The sequence below is a fragment of the Musa acuminata genome, chromosome BXJ2-10 (assembly GCF_036884655.1).
Source record: "Musa acuminata AAA Group cultivar baxijiao chromosome BXJ2-10, Cavendish_Baxijiao_AAA, whole genome shotgun sequence".
Classification (NCBI taxonomy): domain Eukaryota; kingdom Viridiplantae; phylum Streptophyta; class Magnoliopsida; order Zingiberales; family Musaceae; genus Musa; species Musa acuminata.
Genome location: NC_088347.1, coordinates 11828349 through 11840327, shown reverse-complemented (window position 1 = coordinate 11840327; position 11979 = coordinate 11828349).

Genomic DNA, 11979 nt, shown 5'->3' with positions numbered 1-11979 from the left:
CCCTCCACATCTTTCTCTAACTTGATCGTCGGAGGGGTCGGGCCGAGCTCCCGGCCCGACCTGCTTGTAGGTGCCAGACCGGACTACGGAGACCAGCCATCGAGAGGCCTCGAAGGACATCGATCAAGATCTTCGACATCCGGACCCCCGAACCGAGCCACGTCGGCCCCGAGACCACGGCTTAAACAGTTGCCCCCCGCAATATTTTGGCGCTAGAGGAAGGGCCTCCGAAATGTCGACTAATCTTCATATCCACTTTGGCAAACCCACGGCTACGGGGTCGCGCCCGGTCGGGACCCTAGGGGATCATCCCTCATGGGAGGAGCTCCGAGACGAGCGCCCCGCTGCGATTACGGAGCGATATTGGCGACTGTTCAATGACCCGGGCTTGTCGCCGCCCGACGCCCCCGTCGGTCCGCCATCCGTTTCGCCCGAGGCCTTTCACGACCTCGCCCACCAAGTGCGGGCACTGGCGAGCATGGTGCAGACCATCGTCTCGCTCATCCCTCAGCCGACGCCCCCGCATGCAGACCGGCCTTTGCAACAACGGGAGCCCGCCCCTCAGATGCACGCGCCGCGTCCCGGGCTTCCTCTGTCGCCTCAGAACCAAACGGCCCAGCTTGGAGATCGAGAGACCGGAGGCACATCCAATCCCCCCGAGCCCGAGCGGCCACCCGCGAGCCCGACCAACGTCCTCCAAGCCCAGTTGCACCTCTTCAATCAACGTCTTAATGAAGTGCAACAACAGATGCGCAGGTCGAAAGGGGAGCTCGGGACGGACGGATACCAAGGGTCCCCGTTCGCGCCCGAAGTTCAGGATCTGGCCATCCCGCCACATTTTCGACTCCCATCCCTGGACACCTACAACGGCGACACCGACCCCGCGGATCACGTAGCCGCGTTTCGTGCCCAGATGGCGCTATATGGGACTTCCGACGTCTTGATGTGCAGGGCATTCCCAATGACTCGGAGGGGACCGGCCCACGCGTGGTACAACAACCTCAAAGCTGGTACCATCTCTTCCTTTGACCAGCTCGCCCGGGACTTTGAATTCAACTTCCTTGCCTACGCCCGCCCGAAGCCGACCGTGGCGTTACTCCTCGGACTCAACCAAAGGGAGGATGAGTCCCTCTCCCACTTCTTGAAACGCTTTACAACGCAGATCCGCGGGCTCTCGGACGCTCATCCTTCTCTATTGATGAAGGCATTCATGATAGGCTTGTGCTAGTCATAGGTGCCCAGCAAGCCAATCACGTGAGTGATGGCACGTGTGACTTGATACAGAATCATTTTGCTTATTATATTTTGGCGTATATCACTTTATAACTATTGCATAAATGCATATATATGTTGTGATGTCCTTGGATTTGTGCAATGGGAATCAGATCGTGATGAGATCACGATAATGAGATCAATTCACCATTAAACACATATCATAAATAATCCCGGTCATAGGTTACTCGAGAGGGACATCGTGATAACCGGATAGACTTGTGTGCTGTATACCCGTCCATATGATGGATGCAGCTGGTCTCATAGCTGCTCGTGTAGGGACACTAGGGATACAGTACAGGTGCTCATTAGAGAATGAGTTCACTAATTGATCCGCTTATGGAATGCTGGATGGTTGATGATGCCTTATTGTCAGACAGCGATTCCGTAGTCCTAGTGTTGTATCTGGTCCTTAGACTTGAGACACCAAGGATGTCCTATATGAGTGCTCCACGCTTTGATACCAGACTTATAGGTTTGGTTGTCCCAGATCTAGTACAGTTGGTCATTGGGAGTGGTAGTCGACCTTACGAGGGCTATTGAGTGTCGACAGAGGATCATCCACTCTCGGCGTCATGAGAGGAATATCCCATGTGTTCTTGCTCAGACAAATCCCTGGCTAGGGTCACTCGGATTAAGAGAGAAAGAGTTCTCTGGGAGAATCCGATTAGAGCGAGACTTGAGTAGAAACCGTATGGGTCTGACAGCACCATGCTCGATATACGGTCTCTAGGATATTAGATGGATGAGGGACTATAGGTACATGGTAACTAAGGACAGACAGGTCCATTGGATTGGATTCCCCTGTATCGTCTGGGGACTACGGCGTAGTGGCCTAGTACGTCCGTAGTCGATGAGTCGAGTGAATTATTACAGAGATAATAATTCACTGAGTTATAAGGAGTTATAACAGGTATGACTCACGGCCAACTCGATATTGGTCCTAGAGGGTCACACACATATGGTAGGCATTGCGATGAGTAGAGGTTCGGATATGAGATATCCGACGGAGCCCTTATCTTATTGGATGCAGATCCAATACCCACTAGGGAAGGACCCATTAGGGTTTGACACGGGATCTCTATAAATAGGAGGGATTCACAGCCTCATAGGCTAGAGTCTTTGCTTGTCTTTCCTATTCTCCTCTCCCTCTCCACCTCAAAGTAGGCCTGGAGTTTTGAGGAGCGTCGTCGCAACCCTGCTGTGTGGTTCACCGCTAGAGAGGAGGACGCTTGACCTCCTTCACCCTCTCCTAAGGTTCTGCAAGGAAACAGGGATATACCATCTCCCTAGGTAACACAATCTCTATACGCAGTTTTGTGTTTTGCGGATTTTTGCGCACCAATCTTCGCACGACGACGAACATCTTTTTGGGAATCGGGGATTTTTGTTTTATTGTTCTTCCGCTGCGCATATGATGTCGCCCCCCATGATTTCCCAATAGTGGTATCAGAGCCAGGTTGTTCGTGCGAATGATTGGTTTTGAACTGCGTGTGTTGTGGTTAGGAAGAATTTTGACGTCAAAAATCGTTGACGCAAAAGCGAGAAAGGGCAGCAACAAATGCCAGTTCTCTACACTGGTGAGGCAGAGAGTACTATTAAGAAAGAGAAGCCAGTTCTCTACACTGGTGAGACCAGAAAGAAAAGGAAAGTAGAAAGGTCCCTTAAGAAGGGAAAGGGTAAGGGCAAACAAGGTAAAGCAAAGGTTGCTAAGAAAGACCCAGCAAAGGACAAAGGCCAGTGCTTCCACTATGGTAAAGATGGGCATTGGAAGAGAAACTACAAAGAGTATATTGCAGAAAGGGCGAAACAAAAGCTTGATGAAGCTTCAAGTACATTCATGATCAGTCTCCATTTGTCAGACTCTTAGGATAACACAAGGGTATTGGATACCGGTAGTGCTTATCATATATGCAATTCGTTGTAGGTTCTGGCAAGGCCTAGGAGACTAGAGAGAGGCGAGATGAACCTCAAGATGGGTAATGGAGCAAAAGTTGCTGTATTAGCTGTTGGCGAGGTCGCCCTACATCTGCCTAGTGGAGCTTTTATTGCATTAGATGCATGTTATTTTGTTCCTTCTATTATCAAAAACATTATCTCCATTTCATGTTTCACAGTTAGTGGATATAAATTTGTTTTTTAGAACAATAGTTGTTCGATATTATTAGATGATAAGATCATCACGAAAGGAACATTGCATAATGGTTTATTTATGTTAGACACCACTCCACATATCATGAATGTAAATGTGTCCAAAAGGAAACGAGATGAGTTGAACAATGCATACCTGTGGCATTGTAGGCTAGGTCACATCCATGAAAGAAGGATTCAAAAGTTGCTAAATGATGGATATCTAGATCCATTCGACTATATGTCTTATACAACTTGTGAGCCTTGCATTCGTGGAAAATTGACCAACTCTCCATTTAGTGGAACTGGAGAGAGAGCCAATGAGTTGTTGGAACTCATACATAGTGATGTATGTGGACCCATGTCAACTCATGTCATTGGAGGTTACTCCTACTTCATTACATTTACTGATAATTTCTCAAGGTATGGATATGTGTACTTAATGAAGTACAAGTCCGAGGCCTTTGAGAAATTCAAAGAGTATAAGAATGAGGTGGAGAACTAGATTGGAAAGAGTATCAAAACTCTTTGATCAGATCGAGGAGGTGAGTACTTAAGTACAGAGTTTACTCAGTACCTCAAGGACCATGGGATATTATCGCAATGGACACCTCCTTACACACCTCAGCTGAATGGTGTCTCTGAAATGAGAAATCATACTTTATTAGATATGGTACGGTCCATGATAAGTTTCGCTGACCTACCCATCTCATTTTGGGGATATGCCTTAGAAACCGCAGCTTACCTTCTGAACAGAGTTCCAACTAAGTCGGAAGTGTCTACACCATATGAGATATGGAAAGGGAAGAAGCCTGATCTTAAGGTTGTTAAGATTTGGGGCTGCCCAGCCCACGTTAAAAGACACAACCCCGATATGTTAGAATCAAGGATAGAGCGATGCATATTTGTGGGGTACCCCAAGGAAACTTGTGGGTATTACTTCTATCATCCCGAGGACAAAAAGGTCTTTGTAGATAAGAGAGCAGTGTTCCTTGAGAAGGAACACATTCTTGGTGAAGACAGTGGGAGAATGATAGAGTTGAGCGAAGTTAGAGAACCAAGCTCAAGCACCACTCTACAACCCGAGTCTGTTCAGGTACCTACTACACAAGTTTCAACTTTACGCAGGTCTGATAGAGTATCTCATCCTCCTGAGAGATATGTGGGACATATTAGAGTAGAGGAGGTAGAGGATATTGATCCTCAGACCTACGAGGAGGCTATTATGAGTATAGACTCCGGGAAATGGCAAGAAGCCATGAATTCTGAGATGGATTCTATGTACTCCAATAAGGTTTGGAACCTAGTTGATGCGCCCGAAGGTATTGTACCCATCGGTTGCAAGTGGATCTTTAAGAAAAAGATCGGAGTAGATGGAAAGGTAGAGACCTATAAAGCAAGGCTAGTGGCTAAGGGGTATCGTCAAAGGCAAGGTGTTGACTATGACGAAACTTTCTCACCCGTAGCAATGCTAAAATCCATCAGAATTCTATTGGCTATTGCAGCACACTATGATTATGAGATCTGACAGATGGATGTGAAAACCGCATTCCTCAACGGGAACCTCGAGGTGGAGGTGTATATGATGCAACCTGAGGGATTCGTGTCCAATAACTGCCCAGATAAGGTGTGTAGGTTGCTTAGATCCATTTATGGACTAAAGCAAGCTTCCTGAAGTTGGAACATAAGATTTGATGAGGCAATCAGATCTTATGACTTCGTTAAGAACGAAGATGAGCCTTGTGTATACAGAAAGGTAAGTGGGAGCGCTATCACCTTTTTGGTGTTATATGTGGATGACATCCTCATCATTGGGAATGACATAGGAATGCTATCCACAGTAAAGGCTTGGTTATCTAGACACTTCTCCATGAAGGACTTAGGGGAAGCATCTTATATCTTGGGGATTAGAATCTATAGAGATAGATCCAAGAGGATGCTTGGCTTGTCCCAGTCCAGGTACATAGAAACCATTGTCAAATGGTTTGGCATTGAAAATTCTAAGAAAGGGCGAACATGGATATGATACCTTATGCCTCAGCAATATGGTATATCATGTATGCCATGCTATGTACTAGACCTGATATAGCGCATGCTCTGTGTGTCACGAGCAGGTATCAGGCGGATCCAGGCTTGGAGCACTGGAAAGCAATAAAGTGTATCCTTAAGTACTTGCAAAGGACTAAGGATCTTTTACTAGTATATGGAGGTAATAGCCTTAAGGTTGAAGGCTTCACTGACTCAAGTTTTCAGTCTGATGTCGATGATAGCAAGTCGAATTCAGGGTATGTGTACACCTTGAATGGAGGAGCAGTGTGCTGGAAGAGTTCCAAACAAGATACCACTACTGACTCGACCACAGAGGCGGAGTACATTGCTACATCAAATGCGACAAAGGAGGGAGTCTGGGTGAAGAAGTTCATCACAGATTTGGGAGTCGATACAGATAGCGACAAGTCGACTTCCTTATATTGCGACAACTATGGGGTGATTATTCAAATAAGGGAACCCGGGTCTCATCAGAAGTGTTCTGAGGAGGTTCTAGCTTATAAGAGAGATCGTAACCTGAGGAGATGTAGTAGTGGAAAGAGTTCCATCCGAAGATAACATTGCAGATCCACTGACAAAGTCGTTGTCTCAGATTGTTTTTGAGCGTCACATGGGTCTGATAGGTATCAGACATATAGGCGATTGGCTTTAGGTCAAGTGGGAGATTGCTAGTCATAGGTGCCCAGCAAGCCAATCACGTGAGTGATGGCACGTGTGACTTGATACATAATCTTTTTGCTTTTTATATTTTGGCGTATATCACTTTATAACTATTGCATAAATGCATATATATATTGTGATGTCCTTGGATTTGTGCAATGGGAATCGGATCGTGATGAGATCATGATAATGAGATCGATTCACCTTTAAACACATATCCTAAATAATCCTGGTCATAGGTTACTCGAGAGGGACATCGTGATAACCGGATAGACTGGTGTGCTGTATACACGTCCATATGATGGATGCAGCTGGTCTCATAGCTGATCGTGTAGGGACACTAGGGATACAGTACAGGTGCTCATTGGAGAATGAGTTCACTGATTTATCCGCTTACGGATTGCTGGATGGTTGATGATGCCTTATTGTCAGACAGCGATTCCGTAGTCCTAGTGGTGTATCTGGTTCTTAGACTTGAGACACCAAGGATGTCCTGTATCAGTGCTCCACACTTTGATACCAGACTTATAGGTTTGGCTGTCCCAGATCTAGTACAGCTGGTCATTGGGAGTGGTAGTCGACCTTACGAGGGCTATTGAGTGTCGATAGAGGATCATCCACTCTCGGCGTCATGAGAGGAATATCCCATGTGTTCTTGCTCAGACAAATCCCTGGCCAGGGTCATTACGGTTGAGAGAGAAAGAGTTCTCCGGGAGAATCCGATTAGAGCGAGACTTGACTAGAAATCGTATGGGTCTGATAGCACCATGCTCGATATACGGTCTCTGAGATATTAGATGGATGAGGGACTATAGGTACATGGTAACTAAGGACAGACAGGTCCAATGGATTGGATTCCCCTGTATCGTCAGGGGACTACGCCGTAGTGGCCTAGTACGTCCGTAGTCGATGAGTCGAGTTAATTATTACAGAGATAATAATTCATTGAGTTAGAAGGAGTTCGAACAGGTATGACTCACGGCTAGCTCAATATTGGGCCTAGAGGGTCACACACATATGGTAGGCGTTGCGATGAGTAGAGGTTCGGATATGAGATATCCGACGGAGCCCTTGTCTTATTGGATGCAGATCCAATACCCACTAGGGAAGGACCCATTAGGGTTTGACACAGGATCTCTATAAATAGGAGGGATTCACAGCCTCATAGGCTAGAGTCTTTGCTTGTCTTTCGTATTCTCCTCTCCCTCTGCACCTCAGAGTAGGCCTGGAGTTTTGAGGAGCGTCGTCGCAACCCTGCTGTGTGGATCACCGCTAGAGAGGAGGACGCTTGACCTCCTTCACCCTCACCTAAGGATCTGCAAGGAAACAGGGATATACGATCTCCCTAGGTAACACAATCTCTATATGCAGTTTTGTGTTTTGCGGATTTTTGCGCACCAATCTTCACACGACGACGAACATCTTTTTTGGGAATCGAGGATTTTTGTTTAGGAATCGACGATCTCCCTAGGTCCCAACAGCTTGCGACTCTCCAGGTTCTTCTAGTCCCTAGTAGAGCGACCCCCCACGACGGTACCCGAGATGCTCCAACGGGCGAGTCAGTTTGTTACCGCGGAAGCTTGGATGGCCGGGAAACCCGAGGGACACAGAGGGACCAAGTCGGAGCCACCCCGACAGCAACAACCCGAGACATCCCGGCGTAAGTTGGACCGACTCGACCCGTCGATTTCAAGGCCCCCTATCCCAGCCTTGAATTCGTCCCGAACGAAAATATTCCTTCACATAAGAGAGAATGGACTCCTCAAAGAACCTTACCCGATGAGTAGTACCCGAGCGTTGGCGGACCAATCAAAGTACTGTCGCTTCCACCGGCAACGAGGGCACGACACTGAACAGTGTCGGGAATTGAAAAGACAGATCGAGGAACTCATCCGTAGAGGAGACCTCGACCAGTACCTCCGCCTAGACAAGGAACCTTCGCCATGCCCGGAAGGTCCCATCGAACGACACATCGATGTAATAACCGGAGGCCCCGCGTCTGGTGGGGATTCCATGGCCAGAAAGAAGGCGTACGCCCGAGCCGCCTCAGCCGAAGCTCCCAGATACGTGCCCGGACGCAGCGTCACCTTCCTGGCCAGGACATATGAACAGGCCGAGCACGACGATGCGCTCGTGATATCAGCCAGAATCGCCAATGCGCAAGTAAAAAGGATCATGGTCGATACTGGAAGCTCGGCCAACATACTATATTTTGACACCTTCCAGAAGCTCGGCCTGTCCAGGGATAACATGAAGCTAGTATCCTCGGTGCTCACCGGCTTCACCGGCGATTCAATCTCACCAATGGGGGCGATCACTCTGCCCCTTACCTTGGGAGCCCCGCCGAGGTCGAAGATGACAATGACCACCTTCTTGGTAATCGACCTCCCTGCTGCCTACAACGCTATCCTCGATCGGCTGACCCTCAATAAAATCAGAGCTGTCATCTCGACCTACAACCAAACCGTGAAGTTCCCAACCCACGCCGAGACCGGAGAGATCGCAGGAAGCCCTCGAGAATCCCGGCGCTGCTACCTGACTGCCATCTCGTTGCCCAAAAAGGTGAGGATCGAACAACTGTTAGCAGACCCTCGGGAAACGCAGAAGCCAGCCCCCCACCTGGAGCCGAAAGGGACCACAGTCGTGGTGCCACTCCTAGAAGATCGACCAGAACGGACGATTAAGATCGGGTCAGAGCTGGCCGAGCAAGAACGGGGACAACTTGTCGGCCTCCTACAAAAGAACGCTGACATCTTCGCTTGGTCGCCTTCCGACATGGCAGGTGTTGACCCGGAAGTTGCCTTACATCACCTCAGTATCTCGCTAGGCACTCGTCCGGTAAAACAAAAGCTAAGGCGACAGGCCCCGGAACGGTAGGCAGCCGTGCGAGAAGAAGTGACTCGACTCTTGGAGGCAGGCTTCATAAAAGAAGCCGGATACCCGCAATGGCTATCCAATGTAGTCCTCGTCAAGAAGGCTAATGGAAGCTGGAGGATGTGCGTTGATTACACCAGTCTTAACAGTGCATGCCCAAAGGACTGCTACCCTCTGCCTAGGGTTGACCAGCTGGTCGACGCCACAGCAGGTCACACCCGACTCTCGTTTATGGATGCCTTCTCGGGTTATAACCATATCAGAATGGCGCCCAAAGATCAAGAGCACACAGCCTTTATCACATATCAGGGGGTTTACTTTTACAATGTCATGCCCTTCGGATTGAAAAATGCCGGGGCAACATATCAGAGGACGGTGAACAAGATGTTCGCCCACCAGATTGGGCGAAACATGGAGGTGTACGTTGACGACATGATCGTAAAAAGCCAAGAGGCCGGGGCTCACCTCGCCGACCTAACCAAAGCATTTGCTACGCTCCGTAGGTTCAACATGCGACTCAACCCCGCAAAATGCGCCTTCGGCGTCACGTCGGGAAAGTTCCTCAGATTCATTGTACACGAAAGAGGAATTGATGCCAATCCAGAGAAGGTCCAGGCGATCATCAATATGCAATCAACTCGGACGATCAAAGACCTGCAGCGCCTCAACGGAAAACTCATCGCCATATCCCGCTTCCTCGCTCGATCAGGTGATCGCTGCTTCCCCTTCTTCAGGGCGATGAAGAACCCGAAAGGTTTCCAATGGACGGCAGAATGCAATGAAGCCCTCGAGCAAGTGAAACAGCACCTGACAAACCTTCCTCGACTCGCCTCGGTCTCCCCGGGCGAGAAACTGCGCATCTACCTAGCGACCTCCCCACACGCAGTAAGTTCCATCCTGGTTAAAGAAAGCTTCGGCGACCAGCTCCCGGTCTATTATGTCAGCTACGTCCTCAATGGTCCCGAGGAACGATACCCACCAATCGAGAAGCTAGCGCTCGCGCTCGTGCTGTCCGCCCGGAAGCTACGCCCTTATTTCCAAGCTCACCCGGTGGAAGTAATTACGGACTAGCCGCTCCGACAGGCCTTGTCTAAGTTTGATGTTGCAGGACGACTTCTCAAATGGGCGGTAGAGCTCAGCGAGCACGACATTCGATACATGCCCAGGATAGCTATTAATGCCCAGTCCGTGGCCGACTTCATCGCAGAGTTAACCCAGATCGAGAACGAGAGCCTCAGCCAACCTCCCGAGGCCTGGATCTTGCACGTCGACGGATCAGCCAACTCGAAAGGTGCTGGCATGGGATTGGTACTCCGAGCTCCCGACGGGCAGTCGTTCGAGCGTTCCCTTCGCTTCGGGTTCCGCGCCACTAACAATGAGGCGGAATACGAGGCGCTTCTAGCAGGTCTCAGATTGGCTCTCGAGATGCAGGTGGCCACTCTCCACATCCACACCGACTCCCAACTGGTGGCTGAGCAACTCAGCGGGGGATACGAGGCCCACGACCTGACTATGGCGAAATACCTGGCATAGGTAAAAAGCCTGACCGCAAAGTTCCTTCATTTCACATTATCTAATGTTCCCAGGGGGGAGAACGAGCGTGCCGACGCACTAGCTAAGCTGGCCTCAAAGCCTGCCCCCGAAGTCGGGCCCGAGGTCGAGGAGTAACACGCTCGCACTGTCGAAATCGCAGCCATAGCTATGAGTAGCGCGTCCACCACCTGGATACAAGAACTGCTACGCTTCAAACGGGACGAAATTCTCCCGCCCGACGAAGCATCAGCTCGACGCCTATGCCGCACACATGCGTGGTATACCGAGGTGGGCGGACGGCTCTACGAGCGGTCTTTTTTGTACCCCCTCCTACGATGCTTAGAGCCCGACGAAGCTCAAACCGTCCTAGCAGAGATACATGAAGGAGTCTGTGGAGAACACATCGGCGGGCGGACCCTAGCACATAAAATACTTCGCCAAGGCTACTATTGGCCGACCATGTGCCGAGACGCGACAACGCATGTGCAACGATGTACCTCATGTCAAGAACACGCCCGCACGCCTCGGCTGCCCGCAGTTCCGCTAACTCCCATCGACTGCGCATGGCCGTTTGCGTAATGGGGTTTAGACCTCCTCGGACCCTTCCCCCCAGCCGCAAGACAGCGGAGGTACATCGTAGTCGGCGTAGATTACTTCACAAAATGGGTCGAGGCCGAACAGTTGGCGACGATTATGGCACGGCAAATAGAGAAGTTCGTATGGAGGAATTTGATCACTCGGTTCGGCATGCCAAAAACCATCATCACGGATAATGGGCCCCAGTTCGCCAGTCAGGGATTTCAGGAGTTATGCGCAAAACACGGAATCCGTCTGAAGTACAGCTCGGTCGCTCACCCTCAGACTAACGGGCTGACGGAGGTGACCAACCGATCCATCCTGGATGGGCTCAAAAGAAGAATATCCACGGCTCGGACAGCTTGGACGGAACTGAAGCCTCGTGTAGCCTCGACGTAAGCACCACTCCAAAAACCACTACTGGGGAGTCCCCGTATAGCCTCGTGTTCGGAACTGAAGCTGTCCTCCCTCCCGAGGTAACCACTAAAAGCTACGACGAGAGAGCCTTGGACGAAGGACTTCGAGCCGCCCTCGACCTACTGGAGGAGTGGCGTGCCGACGCGCATATAAGAGCCCTCTCTTATAAGAGAGCAGTCGCAAGGGTTTAAAACCGAAAGGTGCGACCCCGACCTCTCAAATTAGGCGACCTGATCCTGCAAAGGACCGAGGTCAACGACCCGACCCGAGCAAGAAGCAAGTTGGCCCCCAGTTGGGAAGGCCCCTACCGGGTGACCGAAGTCATCGGAACCGACGCATTCCGACTTGCCACGATGACGGGCCATTCCCTGCCAAGGACTTTGAACGCCCAAAATCTCAAAAAGTTCTTTCCATGAGTAAAGACTCGGCCAGTTACAAGAACCGCATCGAGACACAAACAGTCATCTG